The sequence below is a fragment of the Denticeps clupeoides genome, chromosome 18, assembly GCF_900700375.1.
Source record: "Denticeps clupeoides chromosome 18, fDenClu1.1, whole genome shotgun sequence".
Taxonomy (NCBI): Eukaryota; Metazoa; Chordata; class Actinopteri; order Clupeiformes; family Denticipitidae; genus Denticeps; species Denticeps clupeoides.
In genome coordinates, this window is record NC_041724.1 from 4,217,957 (window position 1) to 4,231,118 (window position 13,162).

Genomic DNA, 13,162 nt, shown 5'->3' on the forward strand with positions numbered 1-13,162 from the left:
GCACTGAATGTGAATAAGGAGAGAACACACACCCTGGCGGAGGAAGTGAGAGCGCAATTGAAAAACAATTCACGGATAAGGATTCATCTGTCTGTCTGAATCACAGCTTCTAGTTTTATGGAGCCTGCGATCCAGCTGTTCCTGAGCAACGTCACTCAGCGGAGGCAGCTGGTCACATGACCTCTTCGCGTCACGGAAACGATTCGCATACAACACATAGATATGACGGGAAGAGTAAGACCACTCAGAAAATGCACACAATAAACACTAAGAAAAAAAAATGAAGATATTGTGTCTCTCTCAGACTAGTTTGCGCAGAACCAAAGAAATATATATATATTAATAAAAAACACAATTCTGAAATTACTGTGTCTCCATTCAGTAATTTTAAGCACAAAAATGTTCTGTGCATCTAAATTGTTGGGAGCGGCTGCAGTTTGTTTGTTTTGTTTTTTTGTAGTTTTGCTAAATGTGTTTTTTTCCGAATTCGCCTGAAATCTTGCAAGAGCTAATGTGCAGGAGCAAAAAAGTATTTTTCTACTCACAATTTCAATTTGAAATGTGCCCAGTCTTATACATACACACACACACACACGCACAAGAGGTGGGAGTAGCGAAGGCTGGAAAAACTGACCCCGCATCAGTTAAAAAAGTTTAATAAGATTCCCAAACCCTCACAGAGAAGCAGAAACTCGCTGATCTCTCCAACACATGGCCTCTCGTGCGGGTGGGAGAGCTGATGAGAAAAGGGACGCATGGAGACACAGGCCTGGTCGACCTTGTTTACTTCTTTTAAGATCAGACGGCAGCGCCGACCCCTGTGATTGGCTGCTTCAGGCCCATCAGCTTTTAACAACGAAGACTGACGGCGAGATGCTGCTCCGGTCACCAAATCAATGAGATCAATTCTGCAAAGGTCAGCAATGCACGTGTCAGTATGTGTATATATATGTGTGTGTGTGTGTGTGTGTGTGTGTGTGTTTGTGCCGTTTCTCTAACACCAGAGGAGCTTCCCACATTCAGATGTTTTAACACCCCTCTCAACACACACACACACACAAACAATGACACGCCCACAACTGAGAACTAACACATCTGCAGAAGTGCTGCCAGACGCCCCAAAATGAAAACAGGAGAAAACAGACTCAACTCCTACACACACACACACACACACACACACAAACTCCAGTGCACAAATGTGTACTTGTCCACCCAGAACCCAGATTTCAGTAAACATCACAGTGGGTGGCGCAGGGGCGTGAAAAAGCACCAACGTGCACGTTTTATCACGCAGCCTCGGTTCAGAACGGAGAACTTACGAGCTTAGAATTCAATAAAAAGTAATGATGCCGTTTGGAGGCGAGTGGGAGAGGAACAGAACCGGAGACACTGGGACAGCACGAGGCATGGAGGGGACCGTTTTAGACTCACAAATCAGAAAGCCAGTTAAAAGATTTCAGCGTATTTGTGTTTTTGTGGTGCGGAGGAGGAACTGGAAGCTCCATCAAGATCTGCTTCTGCTTTATTATTATGCTTTTAAATCGCAATTAGGCTGCGGTTGTAGCTCAGTTGCCCCATGAGCTCTAATTCAAATAAAAAAAAAAATCTCCTCACAAATCTTTTCCAGATTCTTTTCCCTGATTCCACCCTGAAAGTGGCGTGATCATCATTGTTATTTCCTCTGCAGCACAGCACACGGTGACACAAGAAAATGTGTCCTCTGCATTTAACCATCACCCCTGCTGAACAGGGGACAGCAGAGTGTGGGGATGGTACCTGATCAAGGGGACGTCGGTGGCACCTTGGCAACCTTTAGATTAGGGGTCTGCTCCCTAACCCAATAACCCAATGTGTTCTTTACCTCATAAAGATGAATTCTGCTTGTGAGCCCAATTTGCACAGAGTAGAAAACATAACTGGATAAGCATAACTGGAACTTTTTGCACTGGACCAAATCCACAGAAATAAAATGTAGCTACAGATTGTTAGATTAAAATGTTTATATTACAGATGCATTAAAAGTTCCATGACATGAAAATTTGACTTTGTGAGATGATTTAACATTAATACGAGTTCCCCCAGCCTGTCTATGGTCCTGCAGTGGCTAGAAATGGTGATAGGTGTAAAGAGTTCTTTGGTCATTCTTCTTCACCGTTCAGATAGCAGCAGCTCAGACGATCGGCTTGGGAATTTGTCCCCTTATGACGTCATAAGGGGAAAGGTTCCCTCCCGTATCTCATGCTTTTTCTGCGCAGAGAATTTTCCACCCCTCCCCTAAAACATTATCTTTACCAACCGCCAAGGCTTCTAAAGACAATGAAACGCAGCACCCTGGGAAATCTCATTGTGGGACTGGATCAAAGTGGCTGTAATTCTGCACAACGCACAATTTCAGAAAGACACTGCAGATACAGTATAAGGGGACCAATAAGACCGATATAAAAGCAAAAAAAAAAAAAAATTCATGATACCTTTAAAATACATACATGTATGCGTATTTTTTATTTCAACCAAACCAAAACTTGGAAGGGATTGTTCCTGGACTGAGACAGGGTGGGGTCACTTCAGGACATCTACGTAAAGAGGAGCCAGTTCACCAAGATTAATGAATGGATGTATTATTGCAGCATTATGAATTGCATTCATGTTGGCTGTGTGTGTGTGTGTGTGTGTGTGTGTGTGAGAGAGAGAGAGGGAGAGAATCCATGTGACCCATTTGCACGGTTTGTTGAACAGTCAGGAAATATTTGGTGCATAAATCAGAATGCACAGACGACCGGGCCACTTAATGCCAGCAAATGGGCAACTGGACATGGGAAGAGTCCGTCAGGTAGGGTGGGAAGGGGTTCAGACACCTACCACGGCACGCTGCCTCATCCCCAGCCCGCTCTCACCCGGCAACTTGATGCCACTGACTTATTGGTTGTGACAAGAACATACAGAGAGTCAGTGAGATGTGAAAATGTCCATTCTGTGCCAGTGTGATGCGATAAATTGCAGACAGACACAGGAAGTGTGAGAACAAGGTCATTCGGCGTGTGTGTGTGTCGCAGGTTAATATGTGGCCAAGTGCATTCATGTGCAGTAAGAAAGCAAGAAAGTCCTGTTTTGCACAAAAAAAAAATCTGAAAAAAAAAACATCTGCATTAAACGGAGATGCGAAGAACATAAAGCATTTCTGCAACAAATCCTATTGAGCCGATTAAAGCCAGATAAAACAAAACCACAAGCAAACACTGCTAATGTAACAAAAAAAAAACCCTGCCAAAAACTCATCAAAAATTTATTTGCCTAAACCGTTTATTGCAGAATTTCCTGATTTTAATTCCATCTTCATTTCAATTACTGCTTGTGTTGTGTCGTGAGCAACGAAGTCTCAGGTTGGAACGATTGAGTTGCTCTGTGGTTGGGCATTTGGCAGACGCCCCTATTATCCTTACATGTTACCATCGATGAAGTGATCAGTTCTGGTTCATTATGAGCCCCAACTATGAATACAACCTTATTATTCACTCTTGTTGTAGATTCTGTACATAAGTAAGACAATAAGAAGGTTACAAGTTAATCTAAATATTCTCTAAAGAGGAAGGTCTTGAGCTGCGATTTGGAAATACTCAGTGACTGAGCTGTTCTGACCTCGAGGGGAAGTTCATTCCTCCACCGAGGAGCCAAGACGGAGAAGAGTCTAGATGAGCGTCTTCCTTTTACCTTCAGAGATGGAGGGACCAGGTGAGCAGTACTGGAGGCTCGGAGTATACGAGGTGCAGTGTGAGGTGTAATAAGGGCTGTGAGGTAGGATGGTGCTACTCCATGTTTGGCTTTGTAGGCCAGCATCAGTATTTTGAATCTGATACGTGCAGCTACTGGGAGCCAGTGGAGGGAGCGTAGCAGAGGGACGTTGTGGGTTAAAGATCAGTCGTGCTGCTGCATTTTGTTGATGCACCATTCACATCGACAAAGCCCCACCTCCAAAGGAGGAGCGTGGCATGCATTGGTGGGTGTGTCCGTTGTAGAGCTGTTGCCACTTCACTAGAATGTAGTTTGCGCACACACACACACACACACACACACACACACACAGACTCTCTCTCTCACAGCGGGTATTAGAGAGCAGACGGAGAGCGGGATGCCGGTCGGCTACGGCCGGTGGGAGCGTCTGGAAAACGTCGGGAGCCCACAGTAGGCATTTTGACTGCCGCGCTCAGGAAACCGCTGCAGCGGTGCGAGCTTTCTCAGCGGCCCAATGGCAGCCAGCTGCACCAACACGGGCCAGACTGAAGAATGTGAACTGTCCGATCCCATCCTGGACCCGCTGTACTACGGGCAAAGTACAAGCAGAGACAGGCGCTGAAGATTAAACTCATATACATATTGTCTTTTAGCACAGTAATCCAAAACATTTATAACAAAATATCAATAAACACAGAGCCTTAATGGTCTAGTCCCACAATTCCACTTTACAGTGGAGAGACACACACATAGCAGTAGCCTGTGTGGGTGTGTGTGTGTGTGTGTGTCTGCACGATCTCAGCAGCTCTGGTGTCGGTGTGCATTTCCCTTCTACACACTCTGAAACTTGAACCCCGCCCCGCCTTCACACACACATCTAAAAATATGCACACACCACAAAAACCACAAACAGTGACATTTACGTTTATGTGTGGAGTAATACAGGCTTTGGTCTGACAATCGAGAAGCTCGCTGCTGTTTTTGGGTTATGTGTGTTGGATACACACACACACACACACACACACACTGTGAAACAGTGTGAACCATGAACAGGTGTACAAAAAAAAAAAGCGACGGTGAGACTAGTCTCTGGAGAACCAGCTGAAACTTCAACAATGCAGATACTATAAAACAAGGGCAAGGAGGAAAAGAAACACACAGACAGAAGGAATTTATACATCTACATGCAAAAACACACACATACATATACAGTGGGGTAGCCACCAATTATGCAAGTTGTCCCCTTAAAAAGATGAGGGAGGTCTGCAATTCATATGTACACTATTGGATTCTGGTCTGGAGACTGGCTAGGCCACTCCTGAACCTTGTAATGCTTTTTATGTAGCCATTCCTTCCTTGCCCGGGTGTTGTGTTTGGGAATCATTGGGGTCATGCTGGAAGATCCAGAAAGGTTTAATCTTAAATACTCTAACTGATGGAAGGAGGTTTTTCCCCACATGGCCTCATTCATCCTTTCCTTAATACAGATCAGTTGTCCTGTCCCCGTCACAGAAAATCCACCCCAAAGCATTTTGTTTCCACCCCCATACTTCACAGTGGGTCTGGTGTTCTTGGGATGCAACTCAGCATTCTTCCCCCTCCAAACACGAGTTCTATTTTGGTTTCATCTGACCACATGGCATTCTTTAAATCCTCCTCTAGATCATCCAGATGGTCTCTAGCAAACTTTAGATGGGCCTGGACATGCGCTGTCTTAGGCAGGGGGACCTTTCAAGCGCTGCAGGAATTTAACCCATGACGATGAAGTGTTTTACTAATAATAACCCTTGTTACTGTGGTCCCAGCTCTCTTCAGGTCATTGACCAGTTCCCCCCATGTAGTTCTGGGCTGTTTCCTCACTGTTCTCAAGATCATTTGTACCCCACAAGGTGAGATCTTGCATGGAGCCCCAGGTTGATGGACATTGTCACTGATTCCATTTTCTTATAATTGCTTCAACAGTTGATCTCTTCTCACCAAGCTGCTTGACTGGTTCATCCCAGTCTTGTGTGGGTATACAATCTTGTCCCTGGTGTCCTTAGACAGCTCTCTGGTCTTGGCCATGGTGGAGGTTGGGTCTGACTGTTGTGGACAGGTGTCTTTTATACAGATAACCTGTTCAAACAGGTACCATTAACACAGGAAACAGGTGAAGCAGACAAGAGCTTCCTAAAAAAGAAGTAACAGGTCTGTGAGGGCCAGAATTTTTGCTTGTTTGTAATTATTTTGTGCACCATTATACAAATAATGTGATTTTCTGGATTTTTACTGTCTCTCACAGTAGAAGTGTACCTATGATGAAAATTACAGACCTCTCTTATCTTTTGGAGTTGGAAAACTTACACAACTTGCACCACTGTATATATAATATATACATACTAACACCTCCCTGTACAGGCCCAGTAACAGACGTCTGACCGTCATGGTCACTTGGCACCCAGTCAGCAGAAGCCACCATTCTGAACAAACACGTGCATCCTGTCACAAAATCCAACCATGGGCAACCAAGCGCAAGCCGGGCGTTATTATAAATACATGAAGCCAAATTGCATCAATAAATCATTACGTGTTGTTCTTTTGAAAAATGCAACATTTGATTGTTCACATTACTTGATTTGTCAAAGTCAGGGATTAAGTCTCCAATTAAAAAAATATACCTAGAAAAATAACAACTGTATTACTTGACCACATTAATCAATCAACAACAATTCTTCTAGTAAATTTACTTCTAATGCTGTTCTTTCCAAAATGTAAGAATATAGGCCTCTCAATACTGAATAATTGGAATTCCTTGTATTCCTTGTTAATTTTTATGTTACTTATTTTAGCAGTTAAAAAATCCTAACTTTGTTAGCAAAACTGTATTTGAAGGTACAGCAAGCATAGCCAATGAAGGAGATCTACTAAAATAGTACTTCTATATACTACTAATATAGGCACATTTGCACAATTCATTCTTTTGGACTTCTTTTGTTTCATGGACTCTAGAATGTTCTGGTGACCACAAGGGAGTGATATCAGATCTACAGGCCTTGTTTACAAGTCATTTGAACATCATCAGTAGCATTTAGGGGCAGTGGTGGCCTAGCAGTTAAGGAAGTGACACCGTAGTCAGAAGGTTGCCGGTTTGAATCCCGATCCGCCAAGGTACCCCTGAGGTGCCACTGAGCAAAGCACCGTCCCCACACACTGCTCCCCGAGTGCCTTTTATGGCTGCCCACTGCTCACTAAGGATGATGGGTTAAATGCAGAGGACACATTTCACTGTGTGCACCATGTGCTGTGCAGCTGTGTATCACAATGATCATTTTTTGCTGTGTGCACTGCAGGGGGAGCATGCTCCATCTTTAATTTAAAAGGTAAACATGCATAGACATGCACTCCCTGCAGTGAAGAGAACTTTCACACAGAGATCATGGCAGGACTGCTGTCCAGCTAAAAAGGGACGACGTCCTAATAAAAATATCTCTACTGTGTTTCAACACACACAGTAGCCAAGAGCGCTTAAGGTGACCTCCAGAACGTCCTCCTTTCTTATCTCCCAGAAGTGTAGATGCTGAGATAAAGTCCATGGCCGCCTGGTCCTCCACAGCAGCCATAACTCAGAGCAGCAGCCCATGCAACTGGGAATGCTGATGCCATTTTGGCTCTGCACCTGCCCAAGCTCTTCTACTACACGGGTGAAGAATGAAAGTGTTGGACCAGCACAAGCCACCAGATGTGCTTCATTGCTGCATGTCCCAGGTTCCCCGGTCCCCGGTTCCTCCTTCATCTAATGTTGTGGAGATCATCACTTATCAGACATGAAGTGAACCTAACGTTCTGTCAAGTCTAAAAACGCAGAAGATCCCCACTCACACAGGAGAAAGTGAAAAACAACAAAATGTGCCCTCTGCATTTAACAATCACCCTTAGTGAGCTGTAGGCTGCCCGGAAAAAGCACCCAGAGAGCAGTGTGTGGGCACGGTACCATGCTCCAGGGGACCTCAGTGGACCTTCTGATTGCAAGTCCCGTTCCTTTCCCGCAAGGCCACCACTGCCCCCTTGGCTCTTGGTGGAACTGAATGCTGAAAAGCACAGCGCCACCACCAAAGCAGATGCCACAAAGCTCGGCTGAAAGCTCAGATTAGTTGAACCTCAGCCCGGTCCACTGCTGACCTTTTCCAGAGTCTAACCATTGATTTTACGGCTTATCAAACTCTGCAGCTCAAGCGCTTGAGCAGCACGACAAGCAATCAAGAACAAAGAGTTTTATACGGTAAAAAAATGCTGTGCACACAGACAGGCATGGTCTTTACATTGTAGAACAAAACTAAAGACACAGAATAATTAAATAATACACATAAAGTCATGTAATAAACAAAAGAAATGCAAAAAGGCACAGCTTTCACACTCTTGGCTTCTCTCAACCAGTTTAAGTTGGACAACGGGTCAAGTTTCCAACAGTCCTGAAGGTTTATGCTGAACACTTTCACTCATGTTAATGAGCATCTCATCAAGTGGCTTTTGATGATGACAATAGTGAACAAAGCAGCCATGAAGGTTAAAAGAGGAAAAAAATGATTCAAACATACTTCACTTTCACTTCTACATTTACAGCATTTACCAGACGCCTTTATCCAGAGCGACTTACAATCAGTAGTTACAGGGACAGTCCCCCTGGAGCAACTTAGGGTTAGGGACACAATGGTAGTAAGTTGGATTTGAACCTGGGTCTTCTGGTTCATAGGCGAGTGTGTTACCCGGTAGGCTCCTACCACCCTATATTCTGTTAATATTCTGTGTCCTGACTAATCGGACCTTGTTCCGTGCAATTCCAAGTTTTCTGTGTGCCAAAAGGTCGATCATTACCAAGCAAGGCAAAGAAAAGGCTGCCAATGAAAACACACACACACATATACACACACACACACACACAGCCAGGATGAGCAGCTGAGCGTGCATGCAGTAGGGTCCAAAAGTCTGTTTTCATCTCACATGTGCCGCTTTTGTTTTCTGAGCAGATGCATTATTTTTCCATTACAAATGACATGATCGGCATAATCACTTGCAAATTGAGAATTTCAGAATTTCTTGGCGCTTAATGACTTGGGTTCCACAAAAACCTGATGATCCACGTTCTCCCAGCACAATGCTAGGCCTCTTTTAGCATTGTTGATTTACTTAAATACCGCTAAAGACCCAGGAATATATATTTTTTTAATTCACACCCAAGAACTTTGGCTTAAACAATATGAGAAATAGAGTCTATTTATAGGATGTTGAAAAAGGTCTCAACGCCATAAAAGACGTCAGGTAAGTTATGCCCTCGTTTAATTAAAGATTTCCAGCTTTTTTTAATGGGGTCATTAATTATTCGGCTCCATATCAGCCGGGGCCGTCTGCAGCCACCTCCCCGTCACCTTGGTGTCTTTTTTTTTTTTTTTACCTCGAGATCACATCAGCACCTGAACTTTATTTCATCCTTAATTAAAAAGCCTGGGGAGAAGGCGAAGCTGTCGGCGTTTTGAGTTGAGCGCTCGTCTTTACCGATCGAGTCACTTTCCTGGAACCGTTTTTCATTGAGGGGAAGCAGAAATCACACCACCCCTCAGCATTAAAGATCAATGGTTAATAATTGATAAAGTTCATCATATCTTCGTTTCTCTGTGGCAAAGGCTTTTAATGATCGAGACGGATAAGAACTCACTTTTAAAATTTCCCCACGATGAGAACTGACTAAAAAAACCACACACTCACACACACAAATTCATGTTTTCCACATTAGGTGGTGGGCCGGAGAAATCCTACCCAAATATGTTCAATAGAAAAATACTGCTGTACTGCAGGGAGATGGAGGTCCCACCAGACAGGAACCAAAAAATTGTGCGTGTGAAATAAATGAGTGTGCGTGTTGCAGTGAGCGTGTGTATAGAAGTTAACACGTACTGTTATGACTGAATGAGTAACGCTCGAGTGTGCATGTGCGGGTGTATAATATAGTGTATAGTATGCAGTGCAAAGAGTGTGCAGTGGGTGTCCATCATTGCGTGTCCTGCAGCGAGAAAGTCTGCATTACTGCATGCAGCGCAGTGAACGACTGAGTGTGAGCAGAGGCAGAGCAAGTACTCTGTTGTACGTGCATGAACTCCAGGATGGGGTACATTATAGTATGCTGTGGAAAGCACGAATCACTGAGTGTACATTACAGTGTGTAGTGTACTGAGTCTATATTTTACATTTATGGCATTTTTCAGACGCCCTTATCCAGAGCGCCTTACGGTCAGTAGCAACTCTGGGTTAAGTGTCTTGTTTCGGGTCATAGTGGTAGTACGTGGGGTTTGAAGCTGTGACTTTGTGGATTTCTGGTTTGTAGGCGAGTGCCTCCCCGTGACTGAGTAAGTATTACTGAGTGTTGTAATATAATAGTGTGTACTGTTGTGAGACCGCGTGTTTTCTAAGTTTGCATTGTCGCGCGTGTTGAAGTATTAACGATCTGCTCTTGTTTACAGTTGAGGGTCGCAGGCCCCGCCTCCTACATTTACATTTACAGCACTTACCAGACGCCCTCATCCAGAGCGACTTACAATCAGTAGTTACAGGGACAGTGTATATGAGACACTCAGGGTTAAGTGTCCTGCTCAGGGACACGATGGTAGTAAGTGGGATTTGAACCTGGGTCTTCTGGTTCATAGGCGATTGTGTTACCCGCTAGGCTACTACCACTGCCTCCTGTGACCTCTGGGCATCGTTTCAGGTGGTCGGCTCCCACAGCATCTCAGGATTAAATCAACATGCGCTGTACAACATATCGGCATAAATGAGCGACAGAGAGAGACCCCCACACTTGGTCCCCATCTTTGTTTTGTGTCCGTCCTGCTCTTCTTCATCTCCTGGTGCCGTCTGCCTCTCATCCTTCCCGCTGCTGTGAAATCCCCTCCTCTCAATCAGACTAAATTTCATTTCCTTTATGGCTTCTTCAGTATGTGCTTTATAGCACCGACTGATCTGCCTGGGGGGAACAGGAGCGGGTGGAGGAGAGTGGAGCGTCAAGAAGAACAATACATATACACACACACACACACACACACACAGAGTTAACAATGGCACTGAAATATCAATTAACCCGTGGGCCGATAAGCGTCTCTGACAAAGCCGCACCTCTCCCACCATAAAGAGCCATTACGATCGCCTGCTGTGGTCAACTCCGAGCGGCCATGACTTCAGAGAGCGGCTGGAGAAGCACTCAGGCTGGGGCTGCAGTGTGTGTCGGTGTTTGTGTTCCAGATCGTCTGCTCTTTCCTTCTCCTTGAACCACAACCCACCACTCTGTCTATTAAGCTGTCAGACGCCTGAGAAGGGCCAGGTTGTGGCTGTACTTTAGTTCTCCCGCTCTCTGTCAACACACACACACACACACAAACACACACCATTGTGGAAAAAAATGACAGGGGTATGCCGGTATGAAAGGATCGACTAATGAAAAACCCCTTAGGTCAAATGCAAAAACCAGGAACAGTTGAAGAAGGAAAAATAGTCTGTGTGTGTGTGTGTGTGTGTGTGTGTGTGTGTGTGTGTGTGCGCGTGCACGTATTACTGCTGCTGCTCAAAGTATGCAAATTGTGGTTCGAAAAAAGTATCCACACTTATCAATTGAATACGTACCCACACGCGCGCAAACGAACAAGTGCGTTAATCAAGCTTAGCCTCTCCAAGTTCAGGTAGGTGCGGTAATGGAATCAGGTCGGCTTTAGCGTGTTAATCTTGTTCCAGTCTCCATCTATCCCCTCAAATCCCTGACTCAGTTAATCAAATCTGATTTATGAGAGTTCACACGTACACTCCATCTCTTTCTCACACACACACACACACACACACACACACACAGGATCTTTGTGGGGACTCACACTGAAAACTCCGTTACATCTGCACCTTCCTGTTTTTTTCTGAGGACGATTGGTCCCTGTCAGTGCGCACAGAGATCAGAATGGCTGGGTTGCAGGGTTTGGTGCTGTCACCGTTGCTCAATTTTCAAACAGCTGCCCATGATGGCTCCAAATGAAGCCACTTGGCACCTGTGCAGCTGGCAGGGATTGGGATGTTGGAAATGTGACACAGAGAGAGAGAGAGAGAGAGAGAGAGAGAGAGAGAGAGAAAAGGTTTCCCATGGAGCTGCGAACAACAGGCTCAGTGGAAGGAACGAGCAACATTAGAGCTGCTCGTTCAGAGAACAGAGAAGTCAAATCGTTCAGCGGCCTGCAGATCATCGACTTCAAAAAGCAGGAAGGTCATTTCCTCAACAGGAACCCAAAGCCTTTACTGGCTCACAAGGTGTGAACAAGCTGCACACTCAGCACAAGAGAGATAAGAATCGCGTTTTACTGTATGTTGATTCCGGCCTCTCAGGCACAGCAGCATAAAACTATAAAGAATATACAGTAAATTCTAATATCTTATATACGGAAAAATACAAAAACTATTCTCATACGATGCAAGATGAATATCTGGTCATCTGCTGGTCCAATGGTGTGGTCCAAAGGGGTGAAGCCCCTCAGTTTAGGGCAGCCCACAGGGCAGGAACATGAGATTTGTGGGGACGGAAGAACACACAAAACACTCGACACTCCCGAACAAACAGGTTTCGGCGTAACAGTAGGAAACGGGAACCGAGGAGCCATGGTCATGTGATATAGCATCCAATCCTTTCTTCTCAACACTCCGGCCCCCGTGGCCCGTAAGAGCCGCTTACTGGCCACCAGGGGCCAAGATGGGAGAGGTCAGCGGTTCAGAGGTCGAGAGAGTTCGCGGCAGTCCCCAGAGTGGTCTCAAGCCCGTCCATCAGATAACTGTGTCCGGTTTGTTTAGTAAGCAGTATTTAAGTTAGAGGTCTGCTGGGAGCAGAGAAGATCGTTCTGATCCTTCATCTGTGTTTTGAGGAAAAAAAAAAGAAAAGGAGGTCAGCAGTCTCTCGTGACGTCCGCTGAAGACCCTTTCTCATGGGAAAGTGGAACTCCTCAGCAATGGGATGGGCCCAACGCTGCCCACACCCAAGCCTGTCAAATCTCCACCATCTCCACTCCTTCTAGAAGTGACTGAAAAAGAAATGAAATCCACTGAAGTGAATATGTATAGATAACAAATTTGACTTATGACATGGCCTGCGCACCGCGTTGATACTAGAGTTGTAGCTCTATAGACTTGATGTTGAGTGACATTACTGTCAAGTCTGTAAAGAACAGAGGACAAGTGAAATGAAACTAGACTGACTTCACAGTGTGTCAGGAACCATTTTAACGGGGTGCAGAAGGGAAAGTGGCTGGCCGAGTGTGGGTTTGGTTGAAATAGAGGTTGTTCCACCTCTGGGCTGGCAGCAGAGGTACTTGCGCAGCCGACTCCACGTCTGCGTATACGAGAGGGCCAGCATGGCGGGATGTGACGCTACTGTGATACCGTA

At 45.1% G+C, this 13,162-nt stretch overlaps 1 protein-coding gene and 1 long non-coding RNA gene across 2 annotated transcripts in view; both read right to left on the minus strand.

Annotated features, from left to right (window-relative positions):
• Window positions 1-13,162, minus strand: part of mgat4b (alpha-1,3-mannosyl-glycoprotein 4-beta-N-acetylglucosaminyltransferase B) — an 85,646-nt gene that overhangs the window by 47,877 nt on the left and 24,607 nt on the right. The window lies entirely within an intron of this gene.
• On the minus strand, window positions 10,584-11,513 carry LOC114767864 (uncharacterized). Its single transcript, XR_003742998.1, has 3 exons — window positions 11,374-11,513; window positions 10,870-11,104; window positions 10,584-10,716 (listed from the first exon to the last, which is right to left on the minus strand). It is a non-coding gene; the product is annotated as an uncharacterized LOC114767864 (long non-coding RNA).